This window comes from Python bivittatus, unplaced genomic scaffold (assembly GCF_059951505.1).
Source record: "Python bivittatus isolate LINGU-HERP-01145 unplaced genomic scaffold, Pbiv_v1 ctg000350_np1212, whole genome shotgun sequence".
Taxonomy (NCBI): domain Eukaryota; kingdom Metazoa; phylum Chordata; class Lepidosauria; order Squamata; family Pythonidae; genus Python; species Python bivittatus.
This window is the reverse complement of record NW_028277074.1, coordinates 21932475-21960450: the sequence shown is the minus strand read 5'-3', so window position 1 is coordinate 21960450 and position 27976 is coordinate 21932475.

The following is a 27976-nucleotide window of genomic DNA, read 5'->3' as shown; positions in this document are numbered from 1 at the left end:
AAGATCCATACCATAAACACGTATACCTTGCCAGTCATCAGATACCCTGCTGGTATAGTGAGCTGGCCAAAGGAGGACATGGAGGCTGCCAAAATCTCCTCACAATGTACAGAGGTTTCCACTCCAAATCCAACACCCAGAGACCGTACACCAGCCGGAAAGAGGGTGGGTGAGGTCTGGTGAGTGTCAAAGCCACTGTCCTGGATGAAACCCAGGGCATCCAGGAGTACATCAATAAGATGGCACCCAAAGATGAGCTGCTGAGAGAATGCCTGAGGCAGCAGCAGATATGGGAGGAAGTTCAAGCAGAGGCAGTACCATGGCAAGACAAGACCCTGCATGGGATGTACCATCGACAGATAGCCGAGGTGGCTGACATTGGGAAATCCTACCAGTGGCTGGAAAGGGCTGGAGTAAAAGACAGCATTAAGGCATTGATCGTAGCAGCGCAAGAACAGGCACTAAGCATCAGATCTAAGCACCAGATCCATAGAAGCAGGGGTCTACCACACTAGACAGGGCAGAAGGTGCAGACTGTGCAGAGAGGCCTCAAAAACAGTCCAACATATAGTGTCAGGATGTAAGATGCAGGCAGGAACAGCATACACTGAACAGCACAACCCAGTAACTGGCATTGTGTACAGGAACATCTGCACAGTGTATGGGCTAGACCCTTCCAAATCCAGATGGGAGATTCCACAGAAGGTCATGGAGAATAACAGGGCTAAGATTCTGTAGGACTTCCAGATTCGGGCAGACAGGCAGGTACTGGCCAATCAACAATCGTGATAGTAGACAAGGACCAGAAGACAGCGGTGGCGATAGATGTCGTGGTACTAAGTGACAGCAACATCAGGAAGAAGGAGTATGAGAAGCTGGAGACGTACCAGGGCCTGAAGGAAGAACTAGAGAGGATGTGGAAAGTAAAGGCCAAAGTGGTCCCAGTGGTGGTAGGGGCACTCGGGGCTGTGACTCCTAAGCTGGGAGAGTGGCTCCAACAGATCCCAGGAACAACACCAGAGTTCTCTGTCCAGAAGAGTGCAGTGCTAGGAACAGCTAAGATACTATACAAACCCTCAAACTCCCAGGCCTCTGGTAGAGGACCCGAGATTGAGGAAGACACATACTACCCATAAGAGTAGAAGGGATTTTTTTTTTAAGGAATCCCATTAGTGTTCTCACACTTTAACTGGCAACCACTCAAAAGGATTTGTTGAATCTACAAAATGATTTGATTTTCTATTAAAATGCTGTGGGGAATGTATTTCATTGTATAATTAGCTCTGATTTATTTTTTCACAGTGGTGAACATTATAGTGCATAACAGAATGTTAACAATCTGCTGTGAATTTTCTGTAATGATATTCCAGCTTTCCACAGTCAGTAAACTCTCTGGAAACTGCTTCAGTTTAAATTGGATTTCTCTCCTCAGTCTACCACCAACAGAATACAAGAATTGTATGTTGCTCTGCACAATGAATGGAAAAATCATTGTTTGCCTATTAGTTCACCAGTGTACTTATGTATCTTTAATCTGTTTCAGCCTTCCTTGAGATGAATCACATAACCAGTTTAGATTAAAGGAATCTCATATTTTGACATGGGAAGCAAGAAAATAAATCCACAGACAAGGATTGTCAACTCCTTAGTGTCACAGAAGACTTGCAAAAAAGAGAAATGACATATGGAAATAGGCACTGGTACTGAGAATATTAAGATTCTTGGAATTTGAACTAGAATCAAAATGGCTGTAGTTTTCTGAAGTTACTGATGATGGCAATTGGGGGGGCAGGTTATGGGGGGGGACTTTCCTGAGCTATCGTATTTGGTGGAACCAGGGAGGCCCGAGAATCCCTCATTCAACACATTATTGTGTCCAGCCTATTTCACAGGTGGTTGTTAGGATAAAATGTGTGGAGATTTCTCATTAAATCATAGTCTGATAATAATTGTTACACTTGTGGCAGACAAAACAGTAAAGGAAAGGTAATGTTATAACTCTAGCCCATGTTCTCACTTCAAGACAAGCAGTGTGACTAGGTGACATGGAAATACCTATAACTAACAATGTGCTGTTTTTACTCACCATTTTTTGTCCATTTATATGTAGTGTGGTCAAAATGATAAGAAGAAAAACTGAGATAAGAAACAGGAAGGATTTATTTATAACTTTGCGGTGGGGGAAGACATTGCGTTTGGGATATTAAGTGCACAAAGTGAAAAGGAGAGTCTGTCTTCCTTTTCCTCGTACATAGTCACAGTGACAAAAGGCTCTATTTCTATCATTTTAAAATCATCAACTTTCCTGGAATCATCAAATGATCCGGCAATTTGCAAGGTCATAGAATAATTCCCAATTGCTCTGCCGAAAGGAAATACAAAACCCATTGTTCCAGAACAGCATGAACATCACATCTGGAACACCATGACCACTTTATGTTTCACGATGTTTAATTTAATTTAATTCTGGAAAGCCACTCAACGATCCCTAGAATAGCTAGATCAGCATCACCCAGAAGAAAAACCACAATCTGGCCTTCCCTGTCCACAATTATTCTGCAGTCCTTGATCTGCCCCACCAAACCCCTGAAACATATTCACCTTCTGATGATGGGTGAGCAGCAGCAGGAGACTTTCCTGTCCCCCATTATGTGGAATTATCAGGGGCAGACTTCTAGATCTAAGGCAAACTTCCTTCTCAGCCAGAGCTGTTTGCTTGTCTTTCTTCATTCCCTTTTCCAAGGAATGCAGCAAGTTGTTATATATTAGATCATATATAACTTGACATAATCCCTCAAAGACCAAAGGATTGTTAATAAGCAAGAAAGCTGTACACAGCATAGTTTACTATCAGTTGCTTTACCTAAGGAGTATGAGTACAAAATCAATAAAATGTGAAGCCATATAACTTCAGTAACATAGATGCGGTCAATTAAAAAGCCAGCAAATATAATTGCTTAAAAATGAAATTTATCCATTTTTTCCAGTGTGAATCTGTTCAAATCAAGATTGAGTTAAAAAAAAAAGTTAACTTGTTTTCCTTAATTTCCCTTCAACCAGATGTGAATGTAAAGTCTCCGAGCAATAAACAACTGCAGTATATAATTTCCCATTTGTCTGTTTTTAATTGGGCTCTTATTGTTGCATTCTCTAATGGAGAGAATAAATAGCTTTTATGTGGAACGCATTTTCATTATGTAGAAATGCTCAAATCATAGCCCAAGTTATTTTTAGATACTCCATTACAATATAAATGTTTCTTTTATTCCAAGAAACTGGAATAAACTTTCCCAGCTACCAATTAATATTTAAATATCATCTCATGGAAACTTCCTTTAATATAATGATATAAAATTTCAAACCTTATGTGAGAAGCAATCTACTAGAGCTGTTCACATACAAAATATAATTGATGGACCTCTGATCATCTCTACAAATTAATGAGATGGGTTGGTGTCACAATATAAGAATATAAGAGGGATAGTGCACCCTTCAGGATGCACCTTGAGTGTTGACTCACAAGGGAGAAATTTCTGGCAAGAGAATTTCAGTGTCAGGAAAGTGCAGGAAATAGCTGTCTGCCTCAGTTGTCAAAATAATTTGTGGGACTTTTATTAATTCTGGGGTAAGAAATGAGACAAATTAGTTCCCTACATATTTTTTGTGTGAACTTACCTAACTCATATACAAAGAGGAGCATACTGACTTGTCAGAATCAGAATTTTGTGATGCAGTTCACAACTCAACAAATGTACACAAATATGCTTTTATTATAGAAATGTGTGACCCAGTTTGAATACAGATTTTCAAGTTAAAAAAAATTAAATGTAAAGAGCCTTCTCTGACTATGATTGCCAACCATTACAAGCATGATTTCTTATCATTTTTAGACATAAAAATCTGTTACAACTGCAGTGTCATTCCTGAAATTGGCTTAACGTGGCTTTGAAGAGGGGGACATCTAAAAAAACTGCTCCCAAACCTGAGGAAAATCCTGATCTGATATATGACCCTGCCCACTTTGCATCACTGCTCTAATCACGGATCCTGTGGCTCTTCTTCCCATGGCGAGTACAAACCCTGCATGCCAAAAAGTTGCTCATTCTTCTCTTAAATTATATCTTGAAGTCTGGAAATGTTTCTCTAAACATCTGGAAGTCTGGATGTTTCTCTAAACATCTTCAGAAAAACTGTGACATAGATTATTATTTTCATTAACTTTCTTCTTTTGACCCCAGGCTTGCCATATAGGTTTTATGAAAATCTATGTAGCAGTTTATAGTGCATCTATATCAGCCATGCTCTCTATTGGTACATGAAAACTGTTCACTCTGGCAGCATTAATTTAACAGCTTCTATAATTATTTCTACAAATCTAGATAAATTTATACACACTGATGCTCTCAAGTGGGATTGCATATGTATCTAGGTTGCTTTTACTTTGCCATGATACAGCATTTTTTCTCTCTATTTTCACAAGATAACTTTTTGAAAAATGTTTTTTTCTGCAACTTTATGAAATGGTATGTTTTATAATCGATAACGTTATCATCACCGGAATAAAAGTGGAAGTAGGGAAACAATGCTCTCTGTGCAGCGACTGTGGATCCCGCACTGATAGGGATGGAACAGCAGCAAGGTCAGACCAGCGGTTGTGTCTCCATCACTGTGACTAGCAACTACATGCACATGTAGTGGTATATATCAATAAATTCTGATCTTAAATTTCCTTTCCTTTTTTTAAATCAATTTTATGTAAGCAATTTCAAAGAGAGTCCTTGATAACTATTATGAAATCTACACTAAGCAAAGCCTACATTTCCCCCTTACTTTAATTCTGTATCTTTGCATTATTACTTGAGATGACAAATTCATCTTGATCCATGTCAGATCTCATATTTCATTTCCTACAGATCCCAGCAAGTAAATCCCATGTGATTCAGCAGTGTTGGCTTTACACACTCTCTCTTCTTTTTTTCAGAAATCCCTTAATACTTATGCATGTTAAAACAAAATATACGTACATCAGCATAGTCTATCTGCTGTAAAATTCCAGAATCTGGAGCAGAAATTTAGTGTAGTGTAATGTTCTTATTCACATTAGTAGCTTTAGTGTACATATATATCTGCACTGCAGTCTGACTCTACCAGATCAGTGATGTATATCCACCAATCTCCAATGTCTCAACTGATTAAAATTATCCACTAAGAAGCATACATGGGACTCTTAGAAATCTTTCCTTTAGGCTGTAATGCTCCTTAGACTTGCTCAACATCACAGTCCCTCCAACTGTTCTTTGTATACCTTTTTTCTTTTTCCGCCTAACAGAGGCTGCAAATCCTCTGAACTCCAACAGCACCATTTCTGTGATCAGCCGAGTGTCCACCAAATTACTTGTGCTAAAGTAAAATTTACAATAACAGCAGCAGTAACAAAATAATAATAATAATAATAATAACAATAACAATAACAATAACAATAACAATAACAATAATAATAATAATAACAATAATAATAATAATAATAATAATAATAATAGAAAATCGGATTCTTTGGAAGTTCCTTTACATTTCTAGGGTTAATAATGAATTTATGCACTAAAATCTTGGACCATACGTTTAGGGGGGAAAAAAAATAGAAGCTAAATCTGTGTACATATCCAAGCAAAGCTGTGGAAGAGTTCCACCTGATAACTGTTCCTCTGATGTTATTTGACTATTTCTTTCTGGTATTTCTTATTTTTGACCTGTTGGCATTAATGGATTCCTTCACACACACCCCTTTCTTTCTTTTTTTTTTTTTGCCTGTTTCATTTGCATCTCAGAAATGTATATTTTACTAACATATAAATGTCAAAAGGTCATTTTTATTAAATGTGTTTACAGTGCTTTATTTTATCATGATTTACAGTTTTTGAACAAATGAGGTCTACCTTAGCATAACTAACACTGTATAATAACTATGCTATATCTTCATATAAGAATACATATTCTTTTATCTAGTATATATGACAAAAAATGAAAATCTTTCCAAATCTATGGATATATTTCGTATAGTCTCCTATGAGGACTATAGTTAAGTTAGAGGACTGCCACCAAAGGCCTCAGGAATATATTCATACACTAAAAGCATTAGCTACAAACCCACAAACTTCAAAAAATGTTTTTGAAGTATTAAATATTTGACTGTAGATTAACCATATTTACTACATTTGTTTTTCATTACATTTTAAATTATTTTTTAAAAATCAATTGTATATTTTACCTTGAGCCTATATACCTCTTGTTGAGTGTGATTTTTGTCATGCCTTTGGCAAACACAGGCCTGGGCCCAGTAAAAGTTGCACACTCATCCCTTAGTGAGACCATACACAAGATTCTGAAGATGCAGCTCTTCTAGGTGCACAAAGAAACCTGGGGCAAATCCCCAGATTTGTGGAGATTCTTGGGGTATAAGACAAGAGGGAGAATGCCAAGAAGAGAGTGATTAAAGTCCTTGTGCCAGGTGAAGCCTTCAGATCCCACCTACTTATGTTGCTTCAACACATTTTCCCCTTCACTTTCAGAAGCTTTATCAACATGACTAAATAATGGTAATAGAAGTAATCAGTTTGATAAGGGCTTCTTTGAGATAATTAAATTCGTGTCCATCTGAGGATATTATGAACTGAGAACTAAAAAAAAAAGAAATGTATAATAGGAAGAAATTATAAGAAAGATAGTAATAAATAAAAATAATACTTGCTAAAATCAGAATTAGAATTCCCTCCTTCCCTCCCTCCCTTCCTTCCTATAGTGAAGGAATAAATAATTACTGGGTTTTTTTGTATGTCTTCCACACATTTTGAAGCTTAAAGCTTTCCTCCTTTAGTCTTTATCAAACAGATCATATATTTTATTTCTGCTTAGTGAAGCTACTTCATACAAAGAAATAAGGTTGATGCCAAACAGTATCTGCAAGTAGAGACTGTTGTGTGTGATCATTTGCTGCAGGAAAACATCGGGATGCTTCTTACCTTTCATGTAATAATCACAGACCATCCCTCATTCTGTCTGCTTAAAGTCCCTTAGTTAATTCAGGCCAATTTGACACCGCTTGCTACTGCAGAGAAGGCTGAACTGGAGTGCCAGCCGACCCTTCTGGAGTCTGCAGTGCTTTCTATTATCACACCAAAGGAGTACATCAGAGGAAGGTGGCAGCACTGAGTTATTTTGCTTGTTTTTAATATTTATTATACAGCATTTAATGCAAATAGCATTGCACATAGGGAATAAATTTTGGTAATAATATATATGCTTCAGTTTGGAATTCTTAATCCTTGCTGAAGTTTCTGTCCTATTATTCACTCCACAAACCAATGTAGAAAAACAATAAGGCATTATGAATAATTCTTATGCACTGTGATAAATATTTCTCCCCCCACAACCCATGGTAGAAGGCTGAACAGATATATAATCCACATCATCATGGCCATTCCATCCCTTAGTCAATACATACAATTAGATTATGTTATTAGGGTCACAGCTACAGTTCATGTGATGACTAAGCACAATATTGGCAATAGTTAACTGTGGAAGTACATTCCCAACGTATAGCCTTGATGGTAATACAGCAGCTGTATTTTAACAGTTCAAATGCTGAATCCTATCATGCTGATTCATACTTTTAATGTTTACATGGAAAAAAACACCCCAGTATTAATTTAATTTAATTGTTTTAGGTAATGCCCGACTCCAGAATGACTGTGGGCAGCTCACAATATAACAGAAAAAATAAAATACAATACGAATGAGAAGAAAGAAAACAATGAACTGAAAAAAATAAAGAACAAGATGGCAATCTGGTCAACAGTACAGAAAACATATACAAACCCACTCCACAAGGGGTTCCGGCCACCCTAGCCCAAAACACCATTAGGGTGATTGAGTCTGTTAATACCTTTCCCAATACGAATAGTAGGCATGGGAAGAAGAGGAACTTATTTGAACTGGACCACAGTGAGCAGTCCCTGTTCCATCTGCCAAAGTCCTGGGCCAGATCAACCCTCTCTCCCTCCGTGATATTTTTTAAAATAGATCCATTCATCCAACTGCTAGCTGTAGGTGTTGCATTTGGCTCAGAGAGAAAATTGCTGTGAGCAGAATAGAGTAGTTTAACTCCATCTTTTCCATCATTAAAATAATGAATGGGTTTATGAAACACATGTATTACAATCCAGCTATTTTTTTTCTGTGCTCATGTGAACTCAGTTCATCCCATATTTGGGCTCCCCCCCCTTTTTTTAAAAAAAACAACACTTTCCACTCCTGTGTTCAGCTATTTGTGCATTAGAGAGCAAGGGTTTTGATTAATTTAGCATTTTTATGCATCTGCAGTACACATGGTCCATCCTGTTGTTGCTTGGACAGTAAATTGAATGATATACCTTTCATGAGTTACTGTTCAGAGTGGGTGGTGGGCATCCTTGGCATTCACTTAGTTTTGTGGCTACTGTATACAAAAGAAAAAAATTACTCTAGGAAAATTCCAATCAATTAAAAGAAAGGAGCATTTAATTGACTGGAGGCTGTGCCAATGAACTCAGTGGGCCCCAGTATAGTATATGGATCAAGGTAATGATGGACACATTATAGAATTTCCATCTGCAAGATAAATTGTCTCAATCTGGGATGTGTTTTCTCTATCCTAAATAGAGGATAGAGAAAATAGAAAAGGTCATCCCAAAAGCTATGTTTTTGCCTGAAGGAAGAGAAAAGCAGTGCTGATGTTTCATGATACATACTTCAAGATAGTGTCAGCAGTTATAAATAGATTACAAATATAGAAAAAGAGTTGGCTGACTACAATATTTTGCTCACAGTTGTTTAACATTGTAGGTAACCACACAAGCAACTATATCATTTTGGTATAAACCCTTTATTCTTGCTTTCCAGGCACAAAAAGCCTTAAATATCTGGCTACGTCCATACTTGTCTCTTGCTATTCTTATTTTCTCATAGCCACAACCCTATTTTTCCTTTTGGCTGTCTTCTTTATGGAATGGCAGAGTACTGCCTTTGCATGCAAAAATTCCAACTTTCAGCTCCCAGGACTCCAGGCAAAGATAAAAAAGACACCTGTTGGAAACCTTGGAAATCCGCTTTCAGTTAGAGTAGATCAACCTGGTCTCCTCCAAATGTTTTGGAATCACAACTCCCACTTTACATTTTAAGAGCCTTGCTGACCAGCAGTTCTGAATGTTTAGTCCCATCATCTCTTCAGGTTAAGGAAAGGCTAGTGTTGATAATGCTGATGTAAACTGACCTGTTCTGATATAAGATAGATTCCTATGTTCTTCTTGCTATCAAAATTTGCCCTCTTAGTTCCATGGGGCAAGGGCCTGTCATTTTTGTTTCTGATTTTTTCATCATTCCTACTTATGATATCATAAGGATAGTGACAGTTGCTACTGATGATGTAGGTCACTCAGATTCTATTACGTCAGTTGTGGAGAATCTACAGCACATGGACTACATGCGACTGCTGAACCACCATTTTGCCACCCTGAAAACTCTTCCTTAACACACCACCAGTCATTTCGTTTCATCAACATTTTAAAAACTAAAAACACAACAAGATTCAGAACATACTTCTCTACCAAAATATTTCAAATAATTTTATGATTTATGAAAAAAAATGTTTTATATCTTAGAATGTTTCCCACACTGCTGCAAAAAACAGTTTGTATGATTAAAGTCTCCTGCACATGAGGAAGCCTAATCCATTCTTAACTGCAAATACATCTAACAATCACATGGAAGATGATCTGGTTCAAACAGAATATTAAGCTATAATGTGATTTGCTTAGCTTTTGGTCAGCATATGGTATAACCTAGCCATTGTGACTTACAATAAATGATTTATGACTTACAATGTGAATCTAATCAATTGTGGTTCAGTAAACCATGTTTAACAAGACATGCCTTGGGACAATGGCTGAGCCAATCATAATATGTGACCATACTATGTTAACATAATCTATGAACCCAACCTTTGTCACTGAAAATGAGGCTATGGAAATGCAGACCTTTTGCATGGATTTATATGGATGGATGGAAAGGAGAAAAATAAGTTAACACAGTGGCTACTCTGGATGTGGCTGCTCCCCTCTGAAGGAACACTTGGACTGAAGTCATTGAGAAATTTAACCAGAATATTCTTAATCTGCCTCATTCGCAGGAATCATCACTGACAATCCAGTGGAAGAATCAGTGTACTCATATGACATTGCCCATGTTATACTTTCTCAGGATTCAATGTGCATAGGAGGATATGACCATGTGATATGGACTAAGATTTTTCATTAAAGTATCCTGCAGTGTGTATATTATGCAGAGGCATTCAGACAATGTTAAAATGATTTGAGAATATTTCTGAACCTCATTTTAAAAATGAAAGAGATACAATTTAATTATAGAGTATGTGTTTTTGGAATAGCCCAGTTAGAGTTGCCTCCATTTAGAAACATATTACAAAACAACTGGAGGAAAAACACATTAAAATGTGCCAAAATACATTAGCACATTTTCTACAACCTAACAGGTTGATTTGATTTTAGCTACTATATGTTATCATTTAGGTCAAGCCTTCCTGCCAGCTTGATTTATGAATCAGGGACAGCCAATATACAGCAAAATAAAGAGAAAACATTTGTACCTCCATACTATTTCAAATGAAAAACTATTGTAATGCATTAAATGTATTTAGGTATATTAGTTTCTGATTCTGCAATGTGGGGGGAAAAAAGTTAAAGGAATTATTGCCTTCCTCATATATTGTTTTTATAAGCAGTAACATAACCATCCAGATGTGTTGGGACTTCAGCTGTCAGAATTTCCACCCAGCATGATCAATGATTGGTAAGTTGAGTTTGGGATCCAGCTAATGGAACAAATGGATGTTGCTTTGCATAATCAGAACCTGAGGAAAACTGGCTAACTGGGCCATATGGTAATCTATCCAGAATAAGGATTCCTAAATTCTGTAATGAGCCAGAGGCAGAAAGCAGGCAACTCTTGTTCATAGGGTGTTGTGACAGACAGGAGAGCAAGGCTTTCAGTTTTTAATCTCTCAACAACTACCAGAAGGCTTGATGGATTGTCTCTCCACTGAAATCTTCTGGAATCATACCTTACCAGATTCTAATACTGGAAGATTACCTGTGCTGTGCCCTGTTCAAAGTAAGACATTTGGGAGATTCTTGCAAGCATGTCACTTTATGGGCTTATTGTTTCACAAGATACATACATTTGAATTACTGTTTCTGTACTTGTCAAAGTCAGTAAAAGGGAAAATTACAAATAAATAGGACACAGATACTGAGAAAATAAAAGCAAAGTTGCTGGAAAGCAGTGGCTTCTCAAATAATTGGGCATATAACCGTCTGAGCAAAGAAAAAGTAAGAATCCTGGCCTCACTAAATTTTTCCTTCTAAGTCCACCAAACTTTGTCACCCCACAATCTTTAATTTTTTTCCCCTTTATCTAAAGACAGCTTCTATCAAGAGCATTTAAACAAGGCGAGAATAACATAAAGCTGCTTTACCTATGCCCATTATAAAGACAGCTAAACCTTCTATAAAAGAGTCTTTTATAGACCACACCTGCTTCTTATGTTTCTAAGGTCTATGCTTATGGGTGCTTCTAATCTTGCTGATGGAAAAACATAAGGTAGTTGGTCCATGCTTCTCTCTTTCATGGGTTTTCTGGAATAAGAAGCAAGATGGAAGCAGCAATATAAAAATACAAGTCCTACAGATGTGCCATGCCCCTTAATTTTCTCAGTCAGGGTAATTATCCAGCCAGATCAGTCTCTGCCTTCTTAGGGGTCTTTGCGGTAGTCAGGTCAAAGGGCTATTTGGCAGTCCTTGTATCAGCAGAAAACTGATACAAAATGTATGAAAACATTTTGGCTCAAGTGATTGGAGAAATTATGCACTTCTGGATTTATTTAAACAAAAAAAGCTCAGAAGAAAAACTAGCTAGTTTAGGGAAAGAAACATAATAATTTAAACCAAATCGATTAATTTCAAATCAGCAACCTTTTGCATGCTAAGCAAAGGTCATAGACACTATGTGAATTCAGCACTTCTGTTAAAGACAGCTGTAGAAGACTTTAGAATTCAACAAAGTGACAAGAAAGGAATTTTTTAAAAGGTGGTTGTTGTGCCAATGTAAGTATTTTGATGCTATATACTGTATAGAGATGTCTAACATATATATATCCTACCCGCCTGTGGATGCCTGTTCTCAAAGGGGTTACAGTCACTGTACTAGTCTTGGCTAGTGAAAGATATTTCATCTCCTAGACACATTTGTGCATCTAACCACACAATACAATTCATGACTGCTTAGAAGTAAATCATATAGTGTAATAAGTTTTGGTTCCTGGTAATAGGCATGGGTTTGTAGCCAAAGTGAAGTCTAGGTTTAAAAGCTGTGGCCTCCATTAGATTTCCAGACTGTGAACTTTGACTTGCTTTCCTTTGGAATGGAGCTCAGGCACATTTAAATAATAAATGTTGGAACTGTATTAAATGTATATGATTCAAACCCAGTATGTAGGGATGATAAGGGCACTAATAAATAAATAGTGTAAGAATCATTGTCTCCAGAGATTATACTAAAACCTGATTTTACTCATTGTTTTGGGTTTTTTAGGTAAAATCTTTGAATAGTTGTTGCTTAATTATTTTTAAAAAGACTCTTTGACTGCAGACAGTAATGATCTTGCTTTAGGCACGGAAAAGTAATGTATGTAACCTTTTCCAATCCAGGGACAAAGAGGAATAGTCCAGAACTAGTCAATATTAATGTAAGTGAAGTAGTAATAAGAGCATCAGCTGAAGACAAAGGTTTCCCTAGCAACTGGAATTCTGTAAAAGGCCACAGAATAACATTCAGTTCAAATGTGTCATGCAGAACTTGCATGGAGTAAGCCAGTGATGTTCCCACTCAATTAAAAAGCAGCTATGTTTTTTTTTAATGAAAATAAATAAATCTATCTTTTCTGTTACAGGTAAATCTTTTATATAAAATATTAATAAGAATCAGATTAAGCTTAGAAAGAATTAGAGATCAAGCCGTTTATAGATTTTCTAGTCTCTCTTCTTGGTTCTATTGACTGGGATATTTTAGAACCACAGTCCCTTACTGCTCATTAGTTAATTCATCATACAACCAATTTTGCACACCTACTAATAGTGAAAATAGTGTGATTCCAAGCGCTTTGTATTTCAGGGCCTCATTAATCTTGCACTTTAAAATGTCACAACTTACAGTGCCCACAAAACTAAAAGCACGAAGAAAAGATTTTAAAAAGAAGGAGCATATTTTTAACAATGGTTGGTTAAATATAAAAAGCCGTACACCAGACAAATACACTCTCCCTGTGGGTCATTAAATTTTAAACTTCAAAGACAACACTGTGAAAAAAATCCAGAACATATGTTAATGGTTTTTGCTGAAAGCTGTTGGTAGAACAATTATGCAAAATGGGTTGTTACGCACATGAATGGGACCAGGATTTTCCCCTTTTCTCCCCTTCTTATGAGGGAAAGATTAAGCTGTTTTTTGTTTGTTTTTGTTATCTTAATGATGTGGCACCTATCTTAGGCTTACTCTACAGACTGACGTGTACCCCACCTTAAAATGATAGAGAATTAAATTTGATGTAAAATCAGGGGGTTGAAGACCACAAAACATTTTCCTGCCTTGTACTGGATCAAAATTACTGGAGTAAGAATCCCACAACAGCTTGAAAAGCTGTCAGTGATATTGGTTACATGGGAGTCAAGGATCCCTCGGAGTAAGGGAGGGAGGAGTATAAAGAGTAAATAGTAACTGTGACTGGCAGAGGGAGGTGTGCTGGGAGGAGACTGGGTTGCTTCAGATTGTTTTGGTGAATGCCTATCAGCCCTTCAAGGTATACCAGACTAGGAAACCAAAGCTAAGAATGCTAAAACTACTTTTATTATAAGATTATTGTAACAGAATCTTGCAAATCTGAATGTGTTTTTCCCCTCCTTTCCTTTATCTTTGTGAATACTAGGGAAGGTTAAGTCTGAGATGCTTTCTCAAGTTACATTTCTGCCCTGAACTCAGATTTCTTTTATATGATGATTGACTTGGTTGCTGCTTTTCCTCCTATTCCTCAAGGTTATTCCTATTTTCCATTACATCACCAGGTCCATTTGCTCATCGTGATCATAGACGAATGAATGGACCTGGCATGCATTAATAAAACTTGATTATACAAGAGATGCGAATATTTCTGAAATTTGCCATTTTGGGTTTGAGGTAACTTCAGCAGCTGTAAGTCCAAGGCAAGGTGCAGGAGGGTGATCTACCAACAGGGTATGAGTCTTTGCTAAATATTTTGCTGTCATTTGGGCTTTGTTTCAACTGGTACAGTCCAAGGAAATGGATAGGATCATGAGCTCTGCCATTTGTGGGTTAGATGAATTCCCTGCCTCCTTTAGGCAGCTTGGCAGAATATGGGTGGTTGAATTTTTGGACTGATCAGTGCTTCTTTGTAGTAGAAGAAACCCTCTACTTTCAATTCAGCCATATCGGTTATTGCAATGCATTCTACATGAGTCTGCTTCTGAAGAGTACTCAGAACCTGCAACCGGTACAAAATGCTGCAGCCCGCTTTTGGCAATGAGAACTGTTATATGTGTACAACACCAGTGTTGTGGGCTTTGCACTGTCTACCAATAGGTTTCTGAATACAATTCAAACAAATGTGGATCTGTAAGGTCCTATGTGGCTTGGTGCCCAAGAACCTGCAGGACTTTCTGCTTCAAAGAGAACCTACTAGTCTAATCTGTGTAACCAGAGTAAAGAGGCTGAGGATTCCCACCCCATTACCACATGAAATCAGGGCAGGAGCCAATGCTTCTTTATAGTTGTGCCTACTTATGGCATAGCCTCACTCCAGAGTTGCAAATAGCCCCTATTTTGCTGCCTGCAGTAAAAACAGTATTATTTCACAGAGCTTTTGGGGTATGATTGGTTAAGTCACTCCTATCAGTAGGCACCCATAGGAATTAAGTACTTTTTTAAAAAAAACAAGGGGTTGATGTTTTTGTTCTCATTTTATTACTTGTTATAATAAGATTTGATCTATGCTTTTATTGTTTATTTTGTGATTGCATATTTATGAACTACCTGGAGTTCTTTTGGAATCTGCTGGTATAAAAACCGTAATCAATAAATAATTGTCCACTGAAGAGTAAGCATGAGCACTGTCCATGTAATGCTAACTTGCTAACTGTGGATGTGGGGGAAATAGAATCTAGAGGGAAGGCAAAATTGAATCAGGCACAGTAAAAAAGGGCCTAGTTGGCTAGTTAGACCTCTCAGGAAGAACATTATGTATATAAATATTTTTCTGATGCAGATATTAAAGGCAGTTTGAATAGCACTAGCTTCTAGTCTAGCAGCATAGACTGAGGCTTGGTTTATTCATGGAACAGAATAAACAGGTAGTTCTTTTCCAGCTGAAGATTTTGGTCATACTTTTGAATGCTTCCTTATGATTTAAAGATGAGCATCATCCTGCAAGTAAGACAAACAAAGAGTTGAGGAAAGAGAATTGGGCTAATACCTGTATATAACATGACAGCTTCTTATGGACAAAAAAAGGAGTTTTCAATGGCTGGTGTGGGTCTTCCGGACTCTGTGGCCGTGTTCTGGAAGTTTTGTTTCCTAACATTTTGCCAGCATCTTCAGAGGGCAGGAGCAGTTCCCTCTGTGCCCAGGATGTTGTGACCCTGTTGTGGGTATTTATAGAGATCAGCGAGGGTGCCTGAAGGGTGTGTGTGTGGGGGGGGGGGGGGTGTGGGGGGGTTGGGTTAACGATTGGCTGCTGTTTTGGTGTCGGAATATGTGTGTATCTTCCTGAGGGTTAGGCAGGGTTTTTCTGTTGAGTTGTTAACGAGTGGCTGCTGAGGGTGATTAGCATGTTCATTGTGTGAATTGTTCATGCATCCTGGTAGTTGAGCTGAGTTCGTTGACCTTTTGCAGGCTGTATTTTTCAGGATTGGTAGCCAGGTTTTGTTGATTTTTAGACTTTCCTCTTTTTTATTGAAATTGTGCTGATGTTTGTGAATCTCAATGGCTTCCCGGTATAGCCTGGTATAGTGGCTGTTGGTGTTGTCCTTTGACATTACAAAGGAGTTTTCCTTCAAAGTTTGGAACATGTGACCATTTGGTATCTCCCTTCAGTTTCAACATTCCTTTCTCCTCAAGTTTGCATCATTTTATTCTGGATTTGCAAATAAGTCCACAAAAGTTATTACTCTGTAAAAAAAAGTCTAATTAACCTATAAGGAGAAGCTGGCTTTGGGGAAAGGAAAGTTTCACCATATTCAACTTGCTAACAGAAGTGAGTATGTGTAGTTCAGGGTTGAACTATGGAATCTTTGGGGTTCTCTGAGCTTGGTTGTTTTCTTACAGATGTTTCATTACCTATCTAGGTAACATCTTCAGTGTTAGAAAGAAGCGGGGTTTGCTCCCTGTTTATATACAGTAGCTTGCCCTGTCAATGTTGGTGGGGGTGTTGTTTTCTCCTTGGTAGATCCTTGATTAGGCTGGTGTTTACTGCTTGATTGTCTGTCTGAGTTGGTAGTTCCTTGATTAGGGTATTGCTTACTGCTTGATTGTTTCTCTGGTGTTAATCCTGGTGTTAATCTCTGCTTATCTGAGTGTTGATTGCTGGCAAGGAGGTGTTCTGGTCTTTTTGTTTCCTTTTTATTATCTCTTTTGAATAGCGTGTAGTTGTTTATCTCTATGTGCCTGTTGATGGCTTATCTGAATACCAAGCTTCCAGGAATTCCCTCGCATTTTTGGATTTAGCTTGGTCTAAAATGCTGACAGTTTCCCAGTTGAAACTATGGTTAAGTCTGTCCATGTGTTGTGAGATTAAAGAGTTTTCATCGTGTCTTCTGATTGCTAGTTGGTGCTCATTGATGCACTCTCCTAGCCTTCTGCCTGTTTGTCCTACATAGTGGTTGTTACAGTCCTTACACTGTGTTTTGAAGATGACTCCTGTTTTTTTCTTCTTGGGCTACTGGGTCTTTTGGTTTACTTAAGATGTTTTGGAGGACTTTAGTTGGTTTGTGTGCTACAGAGATGCCATGCCATTGTAATAGTCTGTTGGCTGTTTCTGAGACATTTCTGATGTATGGCAGTGTTATCCTTTTCATAGCTTGTGTTGGTTGCGCTGTAGTAGGTTGAGTGGTCAGGCACCTTTTGATAAAGTTTTATGGATATCCATTTTGTTGGAAGATATTGTATAGGTGGTCTGTTCCATTGTATAGTTGGTCTACTTATATTCAGTTTGATTAAAAATAGAGAGCATTGATATTTCAAAAGTTTTTTAAAAGTGGACATTCAGGGGAGGGAGAGGGTGACACATTTCTCTATGCCCTTTCCTACTGCTGTCCACAACAACCCAGAAATTGAATAAGCTGTAAAAGAAGAGACTGGGTGATCCATCCCATGGCCCACAGCAACCAGATGAGCTGTTAAATCCATGGCTGACCTTATTCTGCAGCAGATGTAGACATGTTCACAGTAATATGCACATTTTTTATGGGAATCATTATAACTAACATGAATTTTATATTATTTTAAAATAACTACTGTATGTTACAGTGTAGAATGAAATTAAGAAGGATTTATTAAGATGGGGCAAATTACAGTTGTCATTGCTGGGAAGAATTTCTATGGTAAAATGAATGTGTTACCTAGAATGTTGCTCTTATTTCAGACAATACCTGTTTTGAGAACTGATGCACCATTTAAACAGTGGCAAAAATACATATCCAGATTTACATGGCAGGGGGAAAAAAACCAAGGGTTAAACATCCTCCAAGATGCAAAGGAAAGAAGAGGACTGGGATTACCTGATTTTAAGTTGTATTTTGCTGCCTGCTGTTTGGTTTGGATGAAGGAATGGCTGTTGTTACAAAATAAGAGACTTTTCGATTAGAAGATCATGGTCTAAGGTTTGGGTGGCATGGTTACTTATAGTATGATAAAGTTAAAATAAATATAGATTATAAAAATAATTATGTTAGGGATTCCATACTATGAATATGGAATAGATACAAACCCTGGCTATGCCTGAAAATACCTTTGTTGGCCTCAGCTCAAGAAGCATTTTATAGAAAAGAAACAGTGGGCAAAGACAAATGGTTAACATATAAAGACTTGCTAGCACAGGAAAATGGGGAGCTTAAGATGAAATCAAGAGAACAATTGACTATAGAGGTATTTCGTTTTCAATGGTTCTCATATGCACAATTAAGAAAAAGATTTAATATAGATAAAAAAGTACCAGGAATAGAATGTGATAAAATGGAATTTGAAAATGAATTACGTACAAATGATGAACATGTGATTGCTAAGATGTATAAACCTTTGTTGAGATTTGAAATGGAGGAAATGTAAGTTAAAGAATGTATGGTAAAATGGGCCAAGAATTTTGGTTATAATATTCAGATGGATCAATGGAGAGAATGTGGTTAAAAAGTCTGAAATTCACGTTGTCTTACAATATAAAAGAACACTTTTTTAAAATGATGCACCGTTGGTATATGACACCAGAGAAATTGTCTAAGATGTACCTCTAATCTCTGTTGGAAATGTGAAAAACATGAAGGGACATTTTATCATGCATGGTGGACTTGTGAAAAAGCGAAAAGGTACTGGACACAGATACATATGGTGATGCAGAGAGTTTTAAAAATGAACATTCAGATGAAATTGGAACTTTTCTTATTAGGACTTGTGGAGATTCAACTAGAAAAGGCTCATGGACGATAGGTTTTATATATGGTAACTCCAGTGAGGCTATTGTGTGCACAAAATGGAAGACTACAGAAACACCAGTAATGGAGGAATGGCTTGTGAATTTGGCTGAGTTTGCAGAAGTGACTAAATTGACTTGTTTGATTAAGGAGGGAACTGAAAACCCTTTATAGACTTTTTACTGAAAATGGATAAAAATGAACTGCTGGTTTTGGGATTTATTGATTAAAAAGCTTTGTTTATGGGAAGAAGGGAACTATGATATGCAAAATGGGAGGGCGGAGATGGTAATTGCCATGTTTGTAATTGCTGCAAAGAATTTAAAAAACTGCAAAGTCTTTTAAATCTTTGTAAAATCTTCTTTTTATAAAACATATTCATAAAAAACTAATGTGCACTTTCTCAAATCGCTCCTCATTCTCAGCTCTCACCTTTCCTGGTGAGCAGTCCATTGGGAGCAGAGCATATCCTTGCCCACTCAAGTGATAGATGTTGGCCCTGGAAAGTGGCCAGTGGACCATCTTGAAAAAGGTTGAAATATTGTTTTCTGAAAACGTTGCAACACAGTTATGTTTGCTAGTCAGTTTGATGTAATTTGATTTTAAGTGAGGGCTAAAAAGGGTAATTACTATTAGCAGAAAGGAAAGCCAACAAAGAAGTAAAGAAATGATAACACATACATATATAAATTCTATTCCCATACACCTACAGTACATTCTGCAATTGTGCTTTACAATCCTTTCCTGAGTCAGCTTCTCTGCTTGCTTGCTTGCTTGTTCTGTCCTTACCCTGGCTAAAGCATCTCAGAATGATGGAATACCAAACAGCTACCCTGAGGGAGAGCGTGGGGTTGGGGGCTGTAGAATCTTCTGATAGCCAGGAAACTGGAGATCAGGCTTCTTGGAATTACACATACCACAGATGGAAAAAGCATTTGTCACAGAACAGAGGAAAAAAAACAAAGCTAAGAAACATGCACATCTTTGGGCCACTATATTTTCATCTCCATTTGGCAGCATGTGTATAAAACATTGTGAATTGATGGCTTCAGTCATATATGGTGCAGGTGCTCATATAATGAAAATCACAGTCCAGTGATTTTCTAACTGGAAGCCTGTGGTGCTCAGTCAGATTTGCCTTACAGGCTGAATTGTTCTTTTTAACAGTAGTGATGTTATTGTTATCGTCACATCCTGATGGCAATATTTTTGTACTCAGATCAACATAGAAAAGTGTATCTTACACACGGTGTGATGTTCTTCATTCTTGCACAAGACATACAAATACAATGATACAAAGGAGACTTAAGGTCTGAAGAGAAAGCTGAGTTGTTTAAAGTTGACTAAGCAAATACTGACTAGCTTGGACATGTTCTTAGAACATTTGCAGCATTATTGATGATGCTGAAGTTGAATGGAACCAGTGAAAAATCTAGTTCCTTTGCTGTGATCACCCAAAAATCTCACTCAAGAATTTTCAAAGGGACTGAATACAGTTATAATTCTTCCCATAGTTGAGAGCCCTTCCAAAGTGCAACTATAAAGAAATGAGAAAAAAGATATATGTTAAAACAATCTCCTCCAGAACAAGTTTCCAGAATTACCATTGGATTCCAAATGCCATTGCATTTGCATGTTTTGTGCAGCTGCTCCACCAGTATAAAGTATGGTGTTGATCAAATACGATCTTGAAGACGGAGGCTTAAAGGACTATTTATATGCTTGAGGTGTGAGTCCAGATGCTGCTCCCCACTATTTCTCATCAATAAAAGCAACAGTGGAAAGATATTTAACAACAAGTGGATGACATTTTCCCAGACTCTGTCTATGGAATGGAATTCCAGCAGAAAAGTTGGAGACACCACCAAAAATGCCACTGTTTTTAGTAGATACAAATTTTGCACATTTTAATAGCAATCATTTAAGAAGAACCCTTAAGGCCTTGACTAGGGCTAGCAGACCTAGACTGCAAATATTCAGAAGATCACCTGATTATACGAGTTAGGATTCTCTGTATATCTTGGCTATGCAGATTTTTACAGCCCATATCTGATAGCCATAGCCTAGGCACGTAGGCAATTTTGTAAGGATGAAGTATTCTTCAGATAACTTGGCCTGAAACCATTCAAATTTTAAATGTCAATTCCTGCACATTAAAATGAATTCAGAATCATATTAAAAGCCAGTACAATTCACTGAAGACTGGAGTTCTGTGGTCCCCATCATTTCATGTAGGTAGCCATATCTTGAACTAGACTAAACCCTCTGGAATATCTTCAGAAACAGCCCCATGTAAATGCATTGCACTGGTGTAGTTGGATATTAATCAAGGAATGGCTAGATTCATATAATGTGCTAAGCAAACCATCTTATGATTTAGCATGTTGTATCCATCCCATTGTGGTTTATTCAATAAATCATGTTTAAGCAAACAATGGTTTAGCATGATATGTGAGTATAGCCAATGACTGTGGCCAGGTCCTGTTCTTCTATAAAAACAAAACACTTAATAGGTTATTGCAGATTTTTTCAGTTTTGCTCATTTGAATTGGCTATTTCTCCTGGGCTACCACTCATAGTCCCCATCTCCTAGGTAGGGGAAGAATCAGAAACCACATTGCAGTTTTCACTGTTATCCATTCATCTCCTGTTGTCAATCAGAGAATAGTTTAAGTTTTAAGTGTTTCGTGGTAATCATCTAATGTTGGGGTGAGCAGTGTTTTTTTTCATTATTTTTAGCCCCTGAGGGCTAAAGAGTGTAGCACTGACATAATTAGAGGCCTAACCTTTCTATTTTATTCTTACTGTTAGAAAATAGAGCAAGAAGTTACACTAAGTCATTTAGTGACATGATCTTGAGGTGGGGTGGGATGGGATGGTGGCAGCTATGGTTGCTGCAAAAAAGAGTGGGGCAATGGCTATCCACCTCTGTTCTCATAATTCTATTGCAATTCATGTAGCAAAGGAATTACAATCATGTTACATGGAGGAAATGCCCACACATGTCCTACAAGAATGATATCTTCATTTCTCCCAAGGCGATGGTATGTTAACAAAGCCTTGCCATTTGACATCTATGGAATGAAAGATAGATTTATCAAGAACATGTAAAGTTAATCCAGCCATAGGTAATTGGAGAATCTTTCTGCTTTACATCCCTTTGTTCTTTGCTGGGGACTTTATGTCATACGCTACTGACCATACACCTTTTATTTTTTTCCTTCTGTCCAAGGTTGCCATAGTAACACGTTGTCTTGACCATGCAGACTTTTGCAGTTCATGGTTGCTTCTATCAGCAAGTTTCAGGATTATCAGAGCTTTGATGTGTGAAAGATTTTCTATTTTATTTTTTTTAAAATATACTTTTGCTTTGGGATTTATAAAACCACTGGCTATGTTCATGTAACTTGCACTCAGTTAAGCTATTTTTTTAGATTTTGATGGCATACAGAGCACTAAACAATGGCTGAGTTTGTCCAGCTTCCTGAGCTAAATGTGGCTGGCTATTTGTGATTATATGTGTTTGTGTATTATATATGTTAGCCATGGAAGCCAGATTAACAGTCAATTCCTTTACCCAAGCTACCTTGGGAACTACTGCTTTTCCAAGGATAGTAACAGATACTTACGAAACTACACTTCCCAGGATTCCTTAGTGCATAAAATGATAATTAATCCTGTACAAAATGGATATTGGTTTGTTGAACTGGTACTGGAAGGGCAACCTGCTTTGAAAAATTCATTTGTTTATTTATTTATTAAACACATTTCTACCCTGCTGTAATCAAAATGACTCTTGGCAGCTTACATAGAAATAGAAGCAATTTAAAACATCCACGGTAACATTTAAAACCAAACAAGAACTTGACACAATAAAAGCAACACTCAACCAAAAACAGCAGGGGAAAAAAGCAGTAATACTGAAAAATAAAAGATGGCACCATAACAAGCTCAAGGGAAGGCCCACTGAAACAATTTTATCTTTAATAGTTTCTGAAACATCAGCAAGCAAGTGGCTAACTTGACCTCCACCAGGCAGGTGCTCCACAGCACTCTTGCTTCAGCTTCCTGAACCTCCCCAAAATGTGGGATTTGCAGCAGTTTTTCTCAAGTTATTCTAATCATCTATAGAGAAACACAAAGACGACCTTGGAGAAGTCATCTTAATTCACATTTTGCTAACTGGCAGAAGCAGTTAGCAAAATGTGAATTAAGCCTGGGAAAGCAAGAAGGCATTAGAAAGAAACTTAAAGTGACCTTGCTTTGGCTCTCCTTGGTATAAGAAGGGGAGAAGGAAAAATGTTGTCAGGCTTTCAAGATTCTGTTACTATAATCTATATCAATAAAACAGAGTTCCACTATTTCTTGTGGAGTCTGTTTCCTGACCTGGCCTACCTCTAAGGGAAGACATCAGTCAGGCTGGTACTGGTTGGAGTAGGCAGTCCTGCAGGTATCCAGGTGTCAGGCCATGAAGGGCTTCGTAGGTTAAAACCAACATCTTAAATTATAGCCAGAAATGGATCAGCAACCAGTGCAGTGACCCCAAACCAGTGTTACATACTCTCATCGCCAGCAGTCAGAATGTATACAGACTGCTGCATTTTAGACTAACTGTCTTAAGCATATTATGGTAGTCTAATCATGGGGTAATGAGGGCCTGAGCCAGGTCTTCCTGCCCCAGGTAAGATTGCAACTGGTGCACCAGCTGAACCTGGGCATAGGCTTCTCTGGCTATAGCTTCCACCTGCTGTTCTAGCAGGAACTATGAGTCCAGAAGGATCCCCAAGTCATAAACCTGTTCTATGATGGGTAGTGTTTGCCCATCAAGAAACAACTCTGGAGGAGACATAGAACTCGGATGACCAACAGCAGGTCAAACTTACTTGGGTTTAACTTCAGTCGGTTCTGTCCCTGATAGCCTCCAGAAACTGGGAAAGGATGTTGACAACATTTTCCTCATGGCTCAGGGTGGCAATGTACAACTGGATATCATCAGCATACCCCCATCCAGGTCTCAACATAGGTCATCCAATAGAGAATAAGTGCCATCTCCATCTCATACTGAGGCCTAAATCCAGACTGAAAGGGGTCCAAATAATCCACTTTCTCTAGGATGCTGCAGAGTTGACCTATCAGTACCAGTTGAACAACCTTCTTTACAAAGGGAAGGCTTGACACCAGACAATAGTTATCCAACACCACTGAATCCAGGTATGGCCTTTTTAGGAGGGGGTGAACCATAAAGTGTCGACAGTTTCCCAGATCCAAATGGTTACCAGTCTGTTTCTCATACTAGCCAGGATAGGCAGGGGTCCAAGAGGCAGGTGACAGAAGACAATCAAGACAGCACCCTATCCATTCCCTTGGAGGTCACAGACCAAAAGGAGCCCCAGAAACAGGCTATGACAATACCCCAATCACCACCAAAGACTATTTATGTGAAGTCAAGAGTATAGCACATCCCAGTGACTTTGTTGGCAAAATGCTATGCCAACTGGCCACAGCAGCCTGGTCAAAGATTACAAAACTGTCTCCTCTCTAGCAGGAAGTTCGCAACCCCAAACAAGGCTGCTGAATGACAGCCCTCTGGGGCAATAAGAAAAGAGAAGTGAGAGCATTTTGCCTCCCTTATCACCACAGTGTAGTCCCAAACATAGGCAGGTGCCTGTGCTCAGTCAGATTCTCTCTAGTCTTCCTCTACCAGAGCTCCATGTGTTGCTTCTGGCACTTCATCTCCTGGAGGGCCTCAGTAAACTCTGCCACCAGAGAATTGCCACCAGTACCAGGCTCACCTCTTGATGTTAGCTGTTCACCAGGCACTGAACCCTCAAGGTATCTTTAAAATCTATGGATCATGGATCCTTGAGTTGTGCTCTCTCTAGAAAGCCAAACCAGTACAGCTTCTGGAATTTCAGTTGGCTGCCTTAGCAGTTTCTTTCAACCAGTTCAGCAACTGTGCTACCTGTACTCCATCTTGGAAATAGTGTATCTGGCACCTTTACGCATATTTTGCTTGCAATATTCAGAACAAATTAAACAGTCACAGTGTAGTCTAGCGCCTTGTATGAGGTCTGCCTATGTAGTTCATTTACGGTTCAGTGTGTCACAGAAAGCTGGACAGTTGGGTTAATAGTTCAATTAACCATGGGTAAATGTCCTAGGCAAACATAGTCACAGTCTACATGGGATTATCCTTGAAAAACATTTGTGAACTACAATTTGTGTGACATGATGCAGCTATAATCATTATTGACCATATTACTCTGGTTGTATCTTACTCAGTTTACTAATTCCTAAATATGTTCCATTTCAAGGAACTAGTTATTCCTTATAATGCCCTAAATGTATACATAATGTATACATAACAGTTGCTGCCATCTCTGGAGTCCCCTTTCTGCACAGGAGTGTGCAACTAGCAGGGACCTTGAACAGGGCTTTTCTTAATGGCAACTTCCTAATTGTGGGCTTTCCTCCTGAGGGAGATTACAGCAATTGTTCCTTGAGGTCTGTCCCATAGGCAGTTTAGAAGTTCTTGTTCTAATAAGAGTTTAGCACACTTTAACCTTGCCAGCTGCTGGGTCCATTTTTTTGTTTTGACTGTGGCTATATGTAACGTGTTCCAGTTTTAACTGTAATGAGATTTTAATTATTACAAATTACAGAGGGCTCTTTTAATAAAGGTGGTATAGAAATATTTTGATAAATAAATCTGTAAATAGGTTTGCAGAGTTGGACTTTGCTAAAGAAGATCTGTTTTCAGATCTGAGCTTAAACATGAACCTCAGTGTATGGCATTGAGCTGCTATTACCACCAAGAGTTTTCTGTGTCAGAATCAGTGAGAAAATAAGAGATCCAGACATACATGCCCTGGAAGATCTTTGGGTAAGTTATCTAATTCCCGTTCTCACTCCTGCTATCGTAAGACCAACACAGAATAGACACATTCAGATTAAGACGACTTTAAAAAATCAAGGTCGAAGTCAAGTTATACCAGGCAGGAGTATGAGTAAGCTAAAAAGAAACACCATAGGCACAGCTGAAGTCATTGTGGCAAACTTAAATCTAGCAGCATCCAGGTGGTAAGATCCATAAGTCTATAACACATGTTTGAAAGGAATGGTGATAGGCTTTGGATGACATGATAAGCCAAAAACTTAAAAAACTGCATGCAATGGGGTGATAGCAGTAAAGAGATGTTTATTAACTGAGAAATCATCTTGGGAGGATATTTATAAAATCATTTACACCATGAAATAATTTTTTAAGGTGGTAGTGCAGTATTTCCAACTTGCTTCTCTCTCCAATTCGCAAATCCAACAATGACCATGAACGATCAAAACTTTGCAGATTCTTATTTTGATTTGCTGTAGTTGGAGTAGCCAGTAGGTCAGGAACAGAACTGTCTCAATGATCTTCAGCAGACAGGAAAATGTATCTCCTGCATCCTTGGGAGGATTTAAAAATCACATGCAATGACTCGTACACTTGTATGTACACATACAGTAAAATGTTGAGTTTATTGTGTACTGTAGTAATTCAAAACAACATAGCATAATGCAACCACTTTGAAAAGTACAAAAAGAAGAGATGGAGCTTTGTAATAACAGCTTATTGTCTGCATTTGTTATTATCATTATTGTTAGCAAGTCAGGCTTAACCCTTCCCTCCTAATACAGTAAAAGAAAGATAATCCTATAGTATTCACATAATTTTCTATGGGACAGGAAAGGACAGGAAAGTTACCAACAAAAATCCCTATTACTCACATAATAGTCTTTGACAGGTTACAAGATAATCAAAGGATTACTGGGCTGTGTTTGTCTGACATATTTATCCATATCCATAATCACAGTTAACCAAATATTCTGTGTTTATACCATATACTGAACTGTGGTTTACTTTATCCAGTTTTCTGAGATTACGTGACCTACTGGTTCCATTCACATGATACACCAAACTGATTGAACGGTTGCTGCAGTGTATTGTATGAATCTATAATTCCAGATTAGGAGGTATTTTAAACTACAAGAGGAGATGTCCATTTAATCAATTTTAGTGTAAAGTATGCCTTTGCCTATCTTTCTAATTTGATAATGGATGTTACCTTTTTATATGGTAAACCATATTGAATGGCTAATGACTTTAAAAGATGGCTAAGTAATATTTTAAATAAATACGTCCAACCTAACTGTAGAACTTCAAAGATAATTTTGATTTCCAATGCAATATCTCATAGGAATTGGACAATAGTTAATACCCAATGAATAGAGTTAATATATTTATATACTGTATTTAATATACATTTAATATTAATTAACATTTATAGTAAATATCTATTTAGTCTGCTTGCAATTAACACACTTTTAGTGAAAGATAATCCCCCTACTTTGCACTAGAAAACATTGTTTAATTAAAACATGTAAGACTGAAAAAAAACAAACATCTCTTTTTGTTGATAAGGAAAGATAACTCAGACACCTCAACTTTGCCATCATTTCCATTCCTTAAAAGTAGTTTGAAGCTGACCACAGTTGTCTTCATTGCTGTTGATCCTCAAAATATTGAAAACACCAAGATCCATTCAGTGTCCTATCACCCAATCTATAGGAGAGTACAAAAAATAATATCGGGACAGTACCTTTTTCTCCCTTTCATGTTGCATACACTTGTTTGGTGATTTCTCAAAAAATTGGAGTGGTAATAATTGGAAGGAAGGGTGTGGCACTACCTTTTTCTTTTATTTTAAAGAGCTGTGAAAATAATAGCACCTTGGTAATGAAGGGTGGGGGTTGTCTTTGCAGCTGCGCTAGAAAGACACCATTAGCTCAAAGCGAGAGGGACACGTACACAGGAGATCTTGAGGATATTTAGGGAAGGGTCTACCGCTAACTGCCTTGTGTACATTGAGGGTATGCTAAACCTTTCAAACTGCCTTGTGTACCTTGAGGGTATTCAGGAAGGGGTCTACAGCTAAACCAGTTCAAACTGCCTTGTGTGTTGCAATCTCTTGCCCCTATAAGACTATAAAAACTAAGTCTGCATTTCCGTTGGTGGGGTACACCCTGGCATATCTGCTGCCTATGCTTTGGGTTGCTGACCACCCAGCTTCCTTTACTTG